Source organism: Capsicum annuum, chromosome 8, assembly GCF_002878395.1.
Source record: "Capsicum annuum cultivar UCD-10X-F1 chromosome 8, UCD10Xv1.1, whole genome shotgun sequence".
NCBI classification, from domain to species: domain Eukaryota; kingdom Viridiplantae; phylum Streptophyta; class Magnoliopsida; order Solanales; family Solanaceae; genus Capsicum; species Capsicum annuum.
The window spans coordinates 60732776-60749974 of record NC_061118.1 but is presented as its reverse complement, the minus strand read 5'-3'; positions in this window follow the sequence as shown (position 1 = coordinate 60749974).

Below are 17199 nucleotides of genomic sequence, written 5' to 3'. Positions count from 1 at the left end.
ATAGAGAGTTCTTGAGAAATTGCCTTGAATTTGAGAGCTAGGATTTCTTGTTCTTGAAAAGAGGATCTTTAATTTTGAAGAAGAATTGAATAATGATGACTAGTTGGAGTGTTTAGGGGTTAAATTTCGTGTTTTAGGTTAATTAGGACCGTAGAAAAAGACAGACCCAAATACCCTTAAACGAATTTAAAAATAAAAGCTGAAAACTGATCATCCCGATTTTTGGCCTTGGCGCAACGCGCCACTATCGCGCCAAGCCACTGGAAAAGGGACAAATAAGAACTAAGGGCATGGCGCGACGCGGAGAAATAGAGTAAACGGACACCTAGTCGGGCAAGCTGATGAACTTCCTGAGCTAACTTCTTCTTACCATCCTCAATATGAGCTACCCTACCTATGAATAATCTACTAAGAGCATCAACCACTATATTGGCCTTGCCCGGATGATACAGAACACTCATGTCATAATCCTTCAATAACTCCAACCACCTTCTCTGACGCAGATTTAAATCTTTTTAAGAAAACACATACTGAAGGCTTTTGTGATCTGTGAACACATCTATATGCACCCCATACAAGTAATGCCTCCAAATCTTTAAGGCAAACACTACAGCTGCTAGCTCAAGATCATGAGTCGGATAATTCTTCTTATGGGGTTTAAGCTGTTTGGAGGCGTAGGCTATGACCTTACCTCTCTGTATGAGGACACAACACAAACCTACTCTGGATGCATCATAGTACACAATAAAACCATCTGAACCATCTAGTAAAATCAAGACTAGGGCTAAGGTGAGTCGAGTCTTCAACTCCTGAAAACTCTTCTCGAAGGAATCTGACCACTGAAACTTAACTTTTTTCTGAGTCAAACTGGACATGGGGGATGTAATAGAAGAAAACCCTTCAACAAACTGATGGTAATAGCCAGCTAAACCCAAGAAACTCCTGATATATGATGGAGAGATAGGTCTAGTCCAGTTTCTCACCACTTCAGTCTCTTGAGGATCGACTCTAATGCCATCATCGAAAATAATATGACTAAGGAATGCTACTGATCTTAGGTAGAATTTACACTTACTAAATTTAGTGAACAACTGATGAGCTATAAGCTTCTGAAGCATTATGCGAAGATGGTTTACATGATCGCTTTCGCTACGAGAATAGACAAGAAGGTCATCTATGAAGACTATGATGAACATATCCAAGTACTGCTGAAATATGCGGTTCATCAAGTTCATGAAGGCTGCTGGGGCATTTGTAAGACCAAAGGACATGACTAAAAATTTGAAGTGACCATACCGAGTTCGGAAAGCTATTTTTGGAATGTCACATTCTCTGACTCTAAGATCATGATAGCCTGATCTGAGGTCTATTTTAGAAAAATAACCGGCACCCTGAATTTGGTCAAACAAGTCATCGATTCTAGGAAGTGGATATTTATTCTTAACTGTAACCTTATTCAACTGATGGTAGTCTATGCACATTCTGAGAGAACTATCTTTCTTATGCATGAATAGAATAGGTGCGCCCCACGGGGAGACGCTGGGTCTGATGAATCCCTTATCTAAGAGATCCTTCAACTGTTCTTTCAGTTCTTTGAGTTCATCTAGAGCCATTCTGTATGACGGTATAGATATAGGCCGAGTATCTGGGAGAAAGTCTATTTCGAAGTCAATTTTCCTTTCGGGAGGAACTTTAGGAAGATCTTTAGGAAATACATCTGAGAATTCTTTTACTACTGGGACTAACTCAACAGTAGAAGTTTTTGAGTTAAAGTTTTTGACCTGCACGAGATGGTAAATACACCCCTTTGATATCATCTTTCTGGCTCTAAGGTACAAAATCAACTAACCTCTAAGAGATGTAGTACTACCCCTCCATTCAAGGACTGGTTCATTTGGAAACTAAAAATGAACTATTCTGTTTCTACAATCAATTGAGGCATAACATGAGTGGAGCCAATCCATACCGAGAATAACATCAAAATCCATCATCTATAACCTCACGAGATTAATTAAAGTGACTTTTTGGGATATTATGATCGGACAGTTCCTGTATACCTATTTGGTTATAATGAAAATACCCACTGGGGTAGACACTGAAAAGGGCTCTGCTAGATTTTCGGGACTGACTCCGAAATTGACAGCTATATATGGAGTTACAAAAGAAAGAGAAGCTCCAGGGTCTAGTAAAGCATAAACATGTAAGTGAAAGACCTGCAACGTACCAGTAACTATATCAGGAGAATTTTTCTGATCTTGGCGGGACTGAAGAACATATAATCTATTCGGAAACTGACCACTGGTAGCATTGGAAGTGGCACCCTGCTAAGTTGGGTGACCGGATAGAACAAACGACTTATGGTATTAGCCCTGTTGGCGCGCATCCCTAACCTTCTGAGCAACTACCCGACACTCCCGAACCCAATGGTCTGGCTTGCCACACCTGAAGCATATATCACTACCCGCTCTACACTTACACTGATGGTGTCTACCATACTTCTGACATAAAGGATTGGTACGAGCACTGCTAACAATGACCTGGGACTTAGAGCCCGGTTCCCTATCCCTATTGTCGTTTTTGAATTTGGGTATCGGGGTACTGGCTGAAAAAGGTACTGGGGCTGAAGACCTATGATAAAACTGAGGACGGTTACAACCTTCTGACTTTGGCTGTTTGAAATTAAAATTATCCATCCTAGCTCTCTTATTTCCTTTCTCTCTTTCCTTAATCTTTTGCTCCTTTATCTGTTGAGCATGAACCATCAACCTAGACAAGTCCATATTACTAATCAGAATTACAGTCCTACACTCCTTGACCACACTATTAGACACGCCAGACACAAACTTACTCATATTAGACCTACTCTCAGCCACCACATGAGGAGCATATCTAGCTAACTGAGTGAACTTAAGAGAATACTCCCTTACGCTCATGTTTCTTTGCCTCAAATTAATAAATTCTAACACCTTAGCCTTCCTCAACTCTAATGGAAAGAATCTGTCCAAGCAAGCCATGACAAACTCTTCTTATTCTATAGGTACTGCATCAACACCTTTACCAACTTTCCACTACTTAAACCAAGTATAGGCTACATCCTGCAATTGATATACAGCCAATTCAGTACTCTGACTAGACGTTACCCCCATAGCATCTGTTACCTTCTGAACCATATCTAAGAATTCTTGTGGTTCCTCTTTAAACTTGGATCCCGTGAAATGAGAAAGATTCATTTGGGTGAAATCCTGAAGTCTAGTTGCAATAGTATTGGCCATTGGATTGGCCTGAATAGCAGCTGGCTGTTAATTTTATGCTGCTACAGAGTTTGCTAGAGTAGTGAACGCAACTCTGAATTCTGTGTTAGAGACATACTCATCCTGAGGATATGCCTGGGTGGGCTGAGGGGTTGGCTGAGTTCTTGTTCTTCTTCCATTCTTCTTGGAAGGCATGTTTTGTAAATGGAAGAAAGAAATGGATTAGACAAGGAGTTTAACTTGAGCTCATGGTCAATCGCACGACATAAATACTGAAAGAAAGGAAACTTTTTCTAAATGCCTTGTAGCCTCTCGTTTATAAGTGTGGCACGCTACACACCCATACACAAGACTCTACTCGACACAACTTTCAGACTTCCTAGGACACTTTAAAACCTTAGGCTCTGATACCAAGTTTGTAATGACCCGAGACTACCCCCTAGTTGTTACACGGTGCTTACAGTTCCAAGAGACCCCAAGCTAGCCCATGAGCTGGTACTTGCTGTGAGCACTGAATAATGTAATCATAAATATAAAAGAATACTGACATGCCATAAGGTTTTAAATATCTGAATTCAAACTGAAATATGAATCTAGGAAAAACAACTGTCTGAATTTGATAAAGTACTGATAAACTGAACAACTAACTGACTGTAATATTTGAAAAGCCTCTAAGACTTACTGACTGCGAGTTGATGGGACAAGCCCCCAACTAACTTTACTGACGACTAAAATAAAGATATAAAATAAGATAGTCTGCCCTGGGGTGATGAGGACTTACCACTGCTACTGTACTGCCGAGAATCTGAAGGACTAAGTGCGATCCAGGAACTAAGCATCAACACCTTTGATATGAGATATCATAGCGCAAAAAAAGGTATACGATCAGTACTTTAAATGTACTGGTATGCTAAATAAGGTAGGCTAACATGCAAGGTTACATGAATAGGAGTAATGATCTATCTAAATACACATTAAAACATGGAATACTGAATAAAGAGCATGAAATCTGTAGATACTGAACATGTATGAAAGTCTGTAAAATACTAAAATACATAAAAATCTGTAGACACTGAGGATGCATAACCAAACATATGACATAAACTGAGTAAAATCTATAAACTGAACTACTGAAATGACTAAAATCTATATGCTTTGGTCAAACAAAACTAAGACTGAATAACTAAACTGAGACTATAACCGAGACTATATCTGAGACTGTGGGAGGTATCATCTAATCGACATTCCCTAATCTGAGCTAATCGGAGTTTAACCTGTAACCCTAGTTGGAAGGATGTTAATACCATTCCACGAGTACTAATGCTGACTGTGTAGATCCACTAAACTGATATAATGTCCAAAGGACTACGGGTGTTAAGCCTGAACTGACGGGTGACCGCTGCGAGATAGTCAAGCCTAATTTGATGGGTGACTACTCATATCCTACACTGGCTACGTAGTTCTGGAGTATAGGGACCGATACTAATGACTCTGCCTATCTGACGGGGAAGCCGTCATTCCTACACTCGCTTGGTGCTAAATCCACTCCCAACTGAAAGACACTGAAATACTAGTCTGTTCTGAGTTTAACTGACTGGTATTTGACTATTCTAAAGTACTCATAGTATATTCTAAAGACTGTTCTGTAATGCACTGAGACTAGACTAAATAAACAGCTATGGATTTTGGGTATTCAATACCCCCAGGACTCAAAATAATAGTAGTAGTATGACACTAAAACATTGAAGGATATAGCATGAAGGCTCTTATTAAATCAATTGCTCTTATAGGCATTTTATCAAACACTTATAGTTCATGGTTTAAAATAATCATAGAATTACTAAAGGACTGGCATAATTGACATGAAATTATTATGGAAAACACTAAGTCATGATTTAATTCAACAAATGATAGCACTAAAACATGAGGAATCGAATAACCGCAATAACTTCATTAAAACATGGTGTTAAATCGAAGTTCATGGAGATTAATGGATGAAATCATGATTTAAAATTAAATAACTTAAAAAGATCATAACTTTATAATTTAAAAGGTTAATTGGGCTCCATGGATGAAAGGAATCCATGGATGAACATCTAATATACCTGGGATGATGAATTTGGAAGGATGGATAGAGAGTTCTTAAGAAATTGCATTGAATTTCAGAGTTAGGGTTTCTTATTCTTGAAAAGGGGATCTTTAATTTTGAAGAAGAATTGAATAATGATGACTACTTAGGGTGTTTAGGGGTTAAATTTTGTGTTTTAAGTTAATTAAGGCCATGGAAAAAGACCTAAATACCCTTAAACGAATTTAAAAACGAAAGCTGAAAACTGACCATCTCGATTTTTGGCCTTGATGTGATACGCCACTATTGCGCCAAGCCACTAAAAAAGGAACAACTGGGAACTGAGGGCATGAAGCAATGTGGAGGAATCGCAGTGCCCTTTTGATTATAAAATTGGAATGTGATACGCCATTATCGCGACAGGACACTGGAAAAGGACAATTGGGATTTTGGCTAATAGCGTAATGCAGTGGTTTCGCTGATCTTCACTGGAAATTGACAATCGTCATTTATGCTGGCTCCGGGACGCGCTAAGGTTAAAAATGATGGTGTTGAACGACTGAAACTTAAAATCACCATAACTTCTTACCCGGTTATCGAATTTAGGTGAATTTCATATCATTGGAAAGCTAACTAAATTTCCTATATAATGGTAGGATCTAAACTAAAAAATAATGAGTGCTTCAAAAAATTTCATATACGAATACTCATTTATTAGGACTTAGATTAAGCTAGGAAAATATGGGGTATTACACTTGGTGTATTTTATTTGCGGATGATGTTGTACTGATTGATGAGACTTAGGAAGAAGTTAATGATAAATTAGAGATTTGGAGACAGACGCCTGAGTTTAAAGGATTTACATTGAACAGAACTAAGACGGAGTACTTGGAGTGTAAGTTTAGTGATGTGTCCAGGAGGCTGGAGTGGTTGTGAAACTAGACTCTGAGGCCATTCAGAAGAGAGAGAGAGTTTCAAGTATCTAGAGTCTATTATTTAGGGCAATGGTGAGATTGACGAGGATATCACGCATCTTATTAGGGCAGGGTGGTTAAAATAGAGGCTTGCTTCGGGAGTCTTATGTGATAAGAAGGTGCCCCGAAGCTTAAAAGTAAGTTCTACAAAGTGGCAGTCCAGCCGGCTATGTTGTATGAACCAGAGTGTTGGCCTAGTTAAGAACTCCCACATCCAAAAGTTGAAGGTGGCGGAGATGAGAATGTTATGATAGATGTGTGGACATACCAGGAAAGATAGAGTGAGGAATGAGTTTATTCGGGATAAGGTGGGAGTTGCTTTGGTAAATTATAAAATGGAAGAATTGAGGTTACGTTGGTTCAGGTACATGATGTGGCGGGGCTCGAATGCTCCAGTGCGGAGGTGTGAGACACTGGCTATGGATGGTTTTAGGCGGGGTAGAGGTAGACCAAAAAAATATTGAAGGAAGGTGATTACGCATGATATGGAGCAGTTAGAGCTTACGGAAGACATAAACCTTGATAGGAATGTGTGGAGGACGCGGATTAGGGTAGAGGGTTAGGGGGTGAGAGTGAGTCGGTAACAGTTAGAGAGCGTTCTTTTATGTCTATAGTTTTTTGTTTGTGGTGTTATGCGATATCTATAATTTCAGTAAGATAGTTCTTAGTATTATCTTGTGGCTGTAGTATTATCTTATGGCTAGCGGTGTTAGTTTATTTTGCATATTGTACTACTTTATATGCACTTATCTTTTGTGTTTGTTATACTGGTATCAGTTCTAAGCCGGGGGTTTATCAGAAACAACCTTTCTACTTTACCTGAGGTAGTGGTATGGTCTGCGTACACTCTACCCTCACCAGACCCCACTATGTGGGAATACACTGGGGATGTTGTTGTTGTTGTTAGTTGATATGTATGTTAGTTTTCCTAACATGAGGTGGAGATAATAAACAACTAAATAATATATTGTGAATTATCCTCATATCTTCATTCAAAAGATAATACAAGTTCAAATGCTAGGTGCATTTTCTGATCCAATATTGATCTCATATTTAGCTGTAAATGCTCTAAATTTAATGTCTCTGAAGGATAAAATATATTGCATGCATGAAGCATGATAGATCATTCGGTTCTAAATGCAATAATTCTTAAAAAAGAAAAAAAAAGCAAATGATCATAATAAGTAGGCATTATGCTTTTGAAAAGCCTACGACATAACGCTTCATGAAACTTTATAAGAAGTTCAGGTACCTGAAAATAATAAAGTGATAAGATGTTAAAATGTTATGTCACATTATGAACTGGTACAAAATAATATATCGCCGATAATATCTTTGATACAATATTGACACAATATTATAAAAGATTACGAGGATCTGAATTCTACATTTATTTAAGCATGCTGACGCAAAAATATTTATCAAGTGACATGAAAGGATGCATCTTGGTAAGCATACATCTTATTTGATTTGCAGTCCAGACAATTGAAGATGTCACACATGAAATGTTGCATATTGTCACTTGACAAAATTTATATGAAAATGTTTTTAAGGATTCAAAATATTTGAAACATATGAAAATTTCTGCGAAACTTATTTACAATCCTTATATTGTATGAGCTTATAGCTTGAAAATTATTGAAATTCTTAGAGAGTTTTCAAAAGCTATATATTATTTGCTGAAATGAAAAACATACTAATTTAGATTTGTTACGAAGTACCATATCTTAGTGTAATTTGTGCACTCATATATCTTACAAATACAACAAGGCCTGATATAGCCTTTTCGATCAATTTGTTAGCAAGATATAGTTTTCCTCTTACCAGGAGACATCGAAATAAGACCAAACATACAAGCTTATTATATTCTAAAGATTGTAGTCCCGATCTTATTGGTTATGCTGATGCTGGGTACTTATCTGACCCGTATAAAACTCGATCTCAAATAAGTTATGTGTTCATATATGTAGGTACTGCCATATCTTGGAGATATACAAAGTAGTTTATCGTATCCACTTCATCGAACCATGCAGAGATAATATCTATTCACGAAACAAGCCAAGAGTATGTGTGTTTGAGGTCCACGATATATCTCATTCGCGAAAAATATGTTTTGAAATGTGACAAAGCATATTTTCTTATAAGGATAATGCAACATGCACAACTCAATTTAAGGGAGGATTCAAGGAGATAGAATGAAGCACATTTCGTTAAAGCTTTTCTATACATACAAGCTATAAAAGAATTGTGATATTAACGTGCAACATATTCGTTCAAGTGAAAATGTGATTGATTTATTCACCAAGTCTCTTTCAACTGCAACTTTTAAGAAAATGGTGCACAAGATCGGGATGTAAAGGTTCAAGGATGTTCTTATTAAGGGAATTTAATACGCGTTATACTCCTTTTCCCTTACGAGGTTTTGCCTCACTGGATTTTTCTTGTAAGATTTTTAACGAGGCGTCCTATATGCGTATTATTAGAGATGTGTACTCTTTTTTCTTCACCAGATTTTTTCCACTGAGTTTTTCTAGTAATGTTTTAACGAGGCAGATTATCTATCAATTAGACATTTAAGGAAGAGTGTTATAAATGTATTATCATATACTATGAATGTCTACTTTACCATATATAATTAATGTCTATTTATGAAAAAGTTAGAAACCTCAAAGTTAGTTTTTCCCTATAAATAAAGAGATTTTCCTTCATTGTAATTCACCCATCAAAAAATCACTCAAAATAAATAATAATCACCCTCTCTTTTCTCCCCACTTTTATTCTTCCTTGCTTTATATTTCATAACATGATAATCTATTTATTTGGCATAATGTAATTGTAATTACAACTGTAATGTTTGGTTGGTTATACAGTTGTAATTGTATGTTGATATTAATTTTTTAAAATAAAAATTATTTATTAAAAATTTATATTAGACAAATAATGATCTTTATAAGTGATACTAAATCAAATTTATCTATATTTATACTATACTGAAAGTGTGAAGGGTCTTATAAATGTATTTACACTTTCTCTTCAATAGACAAAATTATCTTTTTATTATTATTAAAAATTATTATTATTTAATTATTTCTAAAATTTAAGACATTAAAACCAACTAGAATTGGGTTATAGGTTTTAGGACTTTTTTTTTAACCTGATCTTTAGGAGTTTTCTTAAACTGAAATTGGTTTGGGAGCAAAATTCCTATAAAGAAAGTAATTAAAGTATACTTTTCAGGCACTAAAGAGTGCCTTTGTAGTTGAACATGGTGGTTTGTATTAGTAGTACGTATTCTTTATAGGTGATTTCTCTCTTTTTTTTCGGGGGAAAAGGACATGGGATGACCATTTAAAACAAATTGATCATATTTGAAAAGGTGGACATGCTTAGCCAGTCGGCTAAAGTAATACCACTTTTTAGCCATTTGACCTAATTGGGAACATGCAGTCTCTATACTCAATTGATACACTTTTTAAAAAAGAGAAAGGAAATTCTATGCAAGCACATGCAGTCCCTATACCCAATTGCTATTCTTTTATACCACATTAATACACTTTTATACTACATTGATACACTTGCAGTGTTCATATACTCAATTGATACTCTCTTATACTAGATTGATACATTTTTTAGAATGCATATAAAAACTATATAGAGTCGTATAAAATATGTATCTAAATAATAACTGTAGTTAAAAATTGTATAGAATATGTATAAAAATGCTATAATTATTATATAGAATATGTATATGTATATAAACTCTATAATTATTATATATAAATATAATAGACGGATTCGTAATATTTTCTCAAAGTCACGAAATTGGAGTACTTTAATTGAAATTTAATTGTCAGCAAGTTGAGTACTGAAAAGTCAAAGTCTTGGATGACAATAATTTCCTCCAATCCATAGAGAGTGGAAAGAGTTGTCAGTTTCCTCTCACTTTCTCAAAGCAAACAAAGAATGGAAAAAAGAAGACAAAAAAACACGGGCCCATTAAAAATAAAAAATTGGCCCTGTACATAAAACGGAAGGGCCGAATTGTGATGTACCCATCTCTTAATGGCTATTTACTGAGTTTTTAAATTTAGGTGCTAGTTTTGTGGAATTATTTTAATTTTAGGTGTTATTTTTGTCCTTTCCCTTTTTTTTAATAGTTTTTAGGACTTCTCATTTTTCAGGCCATGTATGTAGTACTTTGTATATTTTTTTTATACATTATTTAAATTTTTAAAATTAATTAAAGCCCTTATTTGATTAGTTAAGAAATCATAATATTTAGCGCTTCTAAATCAATTTAATTTAATTTTATATAAAAAAAAAATTCTACAATTCTATTTAGATAATATTTTCAATCAAACTTTACAGAAAAAAATTGTTTCTTTGTTTTTTGCAGTTTCTTCTTATTTTTATTCAAGTCATCTTCTTGCATTTATTATCATCATCCTTTATGTATTTATTTCTTTTAGTTAATAGTTTTAAAAGTATATATGAATTATAGTAATCAACAATTATCAATAAATTCTCCCTTTTTGATAAACTTTTGTATTTTCTTTTTTAATTGAAAATTTCTGATCGAAAAATTGGACGAAATAAGCAAGTTGTGGCCGAATAAAAGTAAATTCTTCAATAATATTACTTTATAGCATGAGACATATTACTTTAAACATTTTGTTCTAGATTTTTGAGTTGATGTGTATAAAAAGATTATAAGAATGATACTTATTGTAAAGACACCGATAATAAAAAAAAATGAAACAAGCAAATGATAGTAATATGAAACTATAGAGGTTGTAAACCACAAGCAATTAGACATTTAGTGTGTATGCTCTTACTTCAATTATAAAAATTCGCTTAGTGGAGTTCATCACTTCTCTATAAGGAATTTGAATGAATTGAAATTGCCTAATACTTTTATAAAAGAATTTATTATACTCTTTATATTTTTTTTAGCTTGTACTCTGCAATCTTTCCAAATGTGCTACTTGACAATCACAATTGGTAATAACTGAGAAATTCATCAGCCGAGGAAGTTTAGAAAAATTGATTTATATTTAACACTTGCATCAAATAAAAAAGAACTATATAAACTCTTGAGCATTTTCTAGCTGAAAGGTTCAAGATTAGACTGCTCAAAAAAATGTTTCATCCATTAATGTTACCTAGATGCCATTTGAAAAAAAACCTAGATGTTGTGATTGTATGCTAATAATCATCTACTTTGAGAATTCACACCTATAAAAAAACATAGATGCACTGCATACAAACTACCGAAATACACCAAATCTTTCAAGAGAATATGAGAACATGTAAAAGCATATTGAAGTATTTTATAATTTTGGGTCTTAAATAAATCATTGAATATCCCGTAAGATAGATTGTTGTGAGTTATATTTGATATTCGGGTATCTACTTTAAAAGAAAATTGCTTTGTAGCATGTGATAATCTTTTTTTTTTTTTTTAAAAAAATTTAAGGACTTAAATAATAGATTTGAAAGATAGTAATTTTGCTAGAAATCAAATTTTAAGTACATATCATACAACCAATCAATTTAACTTTTGTTATAATTTTCTTCAATATCAAATAATCTTTGATTAATGAATAGTTTAATTTTGTAGAGTAAAAATTTCTTAATTGATTATTTTTTTTTTGATATTTAAATTTTGAAATTAACTAACATAAATAGTTGTTAAAGTTTAATTTAAATAATCAAAGACTCACGTGCGAGGAGTGTACGTCTAAACTAATATATATATATATATATATATATATATATATATATATATATATATATCGCGTGTACCTCACTTTAATGAGTTAAATATTATAAAATCACTTAGATATAAAAATCATGAATGTCCTTAAAACGTTGATTGAATTTTCTGTCCTTCATCCAAAGACTTTATAATAGACAAGATTTTTTAAGTAACGTCATGCTTTTAATATAATACTAGTTTAGAATACGTGCTCCGCGCGTGTACCCTCACTTTAATGAGTTTAATTTTATAAATCACTTCCATTTATAAAAGAAAACATGACCTAGCCATCATAGTAAATTTTTTCTTCAAGTACATTTGATACCAATAAATAATGATAATAATAATAATCTAACAAAAATTTATCGGAATGAAATGCAGATACTACAAAAAAAATCATCCAAAATCAATTGGACAATAGTAAAAGGCTAATACTATAACAAAAACAATATTCCTAGACTTCTACGAATATTTGCATTGTCAAACTTTCAAGTTAATATTTTCAAATCGTAAAAATATATTCAATGTAATGAAATATGATTTTTATTTAAACCTTAAGAAAATCAACAGTACTCAAAACTTCGATTAAATAAATAAGACCCACTAATTAAACTCACAACCACACAAACATATGACTAATTAACGTGTGCTTCTGTATTGTAAGTAGTCCAAAAAAACAAATCAATATTGTAAGATTCAATAAAGATTCACCATAGGTTTCTAATAGTTCAATTTTATTCGAATAAATTAACCATTGTTATATTTTGCAATTTGCTATCATTGTTTAATAAAGAGTAAACTACAAATATAAATTAAATTTATACTAACAACATGGCAAAAATAGACTATTTATTGTACTTTACATGTCCTACATACCTAGTTATTTACATTAGAAAAATTGTTTAATGCAAGATACCACATGATAGTGTTCTCGATCTTATTCCAATTCAATTGAGATACGATACTACAATGTTAACTAATATGAATATTATAAATAATAAAAATTGAAACTTAAATAGGCTTTTGCTAAGTTTTCGATCCATCTAGGTTTTATAAAAAAAAACATGACTTTTTGATTTGTAAAGGTCTTTAAAAAAGAATTTTTTTTTTCTAAAAAAGAAATTAATTGTTGTTGGTTTTTCTGTTTTATAAGAAAAAATTTACATAAAATATTTTTCTTCACCATATATGATAGGGCTCCTCATTTTATATTTTTTAGTAAGATATTACAATAATTGAAAAAAATAGTAAAAAAATAATTTTGTCTAAAGTATGGACCATTAATGAAGGGCAAAAAGTTCAAACAACATTTCTAATACCCTTCACACTTTTAATATATTATATAGATATATAGATATAATTTGCTTAATTCAATTTTCATCCCTTTATAAAGTACAATTCAAATATGTTCATACACTTCAGTGTCTTCAATAAGCCGATTGATTAGTGATTGACAATCCATAAAATTTCAAAATTTGACTTGATTTCATCCTAAAAATGGAAAGTTTAACCTACAGATTTTGATCCAAGAGACTATATATTTTTTCCACTACTCTAAATATAAGGATGTTCTTTCCAGCACTTCACCCATAATTCAAAATTTTAGTTTATAACATGGATCAAGAGAAACCATAAAAATAATGTCTTATAGAAAGAAAAATAATTATAATATTTAATATGATTTAATCAAATGACCTACATATTAAAATCAAAACTCTTTAACAATTACATTATGAATGTTATTTTATTTTGTATAGAAAGAAATAATCTCAATTTGTAGACGTCTTAAGACCATGAGATGAAAATGCATTATAGTATATTTTTCATATTTTTTGTTTAAAATCATAAAATTAGAAAGTCTTCTTTACTTTCGGAACCTCTATGACAAGTTAAAATAAGATAAATAAATTAAAATAGCAAGACTAGTCCTACTTTGATTGACCTTTTGTTTAAATCGAATGATATCCGGCTTCATTTGTACAATTATTAATAACATTAGTTGATATAAAATTTATTAAAATAGTGGATTATTTAACCAAACATTTGGTGTGGTGCTTGGTGAAGTTTTGGTAAAAGAAACAATTCGTATTTTTTCCCTTTTTATTATTGATTTTTTACCATATATTTAGCGATTTTTTTTCACGTACACAAAATAAATAACCTACTAACATTAATTCTATATATATTTTGCTCTTATCATATATTTAGGATTCTTTAATTTTCTAATAATTAAAAAATAATTTGAGAAAAAGAGTGAAAAGATAATTTTATCTACTACAGAGTGTTTTAATGAAAGGTAAAAAGTTCGAATAACTTTTGTAAAGGTCTTCACACTTTTAATATATAAATATATACACTTACAAAATCAAATTACGAGTTAAATCAAATATTCTTATAGCTAATATTTTCAATCTAGTATAGTTTAATTAAATTAATCAAAAAAACTTAAAGTACATGATTTTTAAGAACATCATGAAATGCATATTTGACAAAAAGATTAATATTATAGCTATAATGTTATAAAATTATTAAAATATTTGACAAAAAAATAATCTATTAGTTCTAACTAAAAAATAAATGGCTTGCAATATGAAATATCAAGTCAATACTTGTAAAAGAAATAAATTGGATCTAAAAATATAACATAAGTTCAAAATTTAAAATAAATAAATAATATTTCTATGTCAAATTTCAACATAAAGTGCATAAATGATTCACAAGAAAAGAAAAACCTAAGTCTATAACCTTATTCAACAATGAATTCTACATAATTTAAAATTTGGAATACTAACTAAATTACATAAAATAAATAAAAGATAAATAATATGAAAAATTACGTGAAATCACAAGAAGAAAATATTGGTAATGAGAAGGAAATGAAATATAAATAATATAAATAAAAATATTTCTTTAAAATATGACAATAGTAAAAACAAAAAATTTAAAATAATAGAAACTAAAAATAAATTAAAACAAAAAAAAATAGAAATAAAAGAAAGAAAATTTATAAGTAACCAACATCTAATTACACCATGTAATTGCCAGCAATTCACAGCTTCTTCCTGTGAATTGAAGAGTGTAATTATTCCCTATCAATTACACTAGATTACTTACTGGCTAAGTAATTACTTGACCAACAAAATATGTCAGACAACGTAATTACACTGAATTACACCAAATTCAATTACTAGAGTGGCTTTCCAAACAAGCTATGAGTGTAGAGAGACAAATAATTTTTGAAATTAAAATTGGTGACAAGTTTGATCAGTCCAGGTCAATTTTTTTAATTAGTGATTACGTTAAATTGGATGTAAAATGTAAATCTAAAAATTCTTAAACTTTCAAATAATTACAAAAATAACTCAACCCCTAAAATCGAATTTCTCACTGTATTGATTTCTCTTTACCCATTCTTCTCTAATGTTTATCTCCTTTCTCAGAAAAAGTCGATATCCTTAGCTTTAACTCCGTCGTCCTTTCTGCTTCAAATTTGTTGTTGTCACCTTCGTCATCTCCGTCCCCAAGTTAGGTTTTAAATTTTTAAAGGTAAAACTCTTCTCTTTTATTTCACAGTTGGGGTTTCATCAATTTTCAAGAAAAAATTATTGATTTTAGGAATACTCTTTTTTTCCTCACATATAGGATTTCATTCATTTTTGAAAAGAATCAAATGATTTTGAGAACATGTGTTTAGATTCATGGGGTTTTGTAGAGTCCTGTTTTGGGTTTGTTCTTTTTATGAATATGTTTGAATTGAACAGTGAATGCATTTCTTGAAAAGGAAGAACTTTGATTGATTTGAATTTGTAAAAAGTTTTAATTTTTATGAAAAATTGTACTTTGAAATTATTTTTGTTCGAACTTTACACTTAGTTTTAAATCTTATTGCTTTTCAAGATTCTTTATTTGACATGGTAATGAATTATTTAGGATTGAGGCGTAGATAATAGTTTTTTATACGTAAATCGAGTTAAAATAGAATATAAATTTCGAACATATTGTTGTTGTACCTAATAAATGGCATATTTTGTTGTTAGTGTTGTGGATTTGATAAATTTTATTGTTGATGTAGTGCATGAATGTTATTTCTCTTCATGTTTAAAGGAATTGTATTTCTATTTTAAAACTTTTACCACCTCTTTAAATTTTCTAAATGTGCTCATATGAGCTTCTTATTCAGAATAGTAGATGAAAGTGTGTAGGGGAGCAAGTATTGACTATGGATGATTCAGTTTAATAAGCAAATTTTACTTGTTTCTTTTCAGTATGAGTAGTTATATGTACTTAAATCATTTAGTAATAGTAATTGATAGGTAGTGTATAATCTGATCAAAGTCCTATGCCTTGTTTTTATGGATGGTGTTTAAAGTAGAAGTCTTGGTGTTTGGCACTTCAAAATTCTTGAATGCACCTTTATATTCTCTATTTTTCCTTCTTAATTTATGTTTGAGAAGTGCTTTTGGGATGAATTTTCTAATATTGCTTCTTGTTGCTCTTTATTGTTGACTTTAGCTGTCCAATAGAATTGCATGTTGTTTCTTTGAGATTGATTTTGTTAGATTGTTTTATTACACCCTAAATATTTATATATATTGTAGTAAAGATTAGTTAGTAACAGTAACAAAATTTATTAGTAAGAGATGGTTTCTAATTAGTTATTGGTGAAACTTTGTTCCTAACAAGTTATAGGTTAAGCTTTTATTTAAGTTTGCTATTAGATGTGAAGATAGAAGTTGTCAATAAGACTATTGAAAATAGGTGACTATTTGAGTTAGTAGTATTGTTTCTTTTAGTAAACTGGTCTTGATCATTGTGACATGTCTAAGAGGACTTGAAAGACTACCTTTTTGTTTGGAGCATGACTTTCAAACTTGAGTTTGGTTTTTAAACATGCTTCTGCCTCGAATTATTTCTTGAATAAATAGAAGTTAATTGAAGAATCCTTACCATGCTATGTGTTTGAAAATCACCTACTCTTTCTCTAGCCTTACTATATTTTTGTTGTTATTGGTTAAATTCCTTACCATGCTATTTATTTGAAAATCACCTACTCTTTCTCTAGATTACCATGTTTTTTTTTTGTTGTTGGTTTAATTAATTGTTGATTTTTGTTGTCTCACATGGTGTAGATAAAATGGCTCAAAGAAA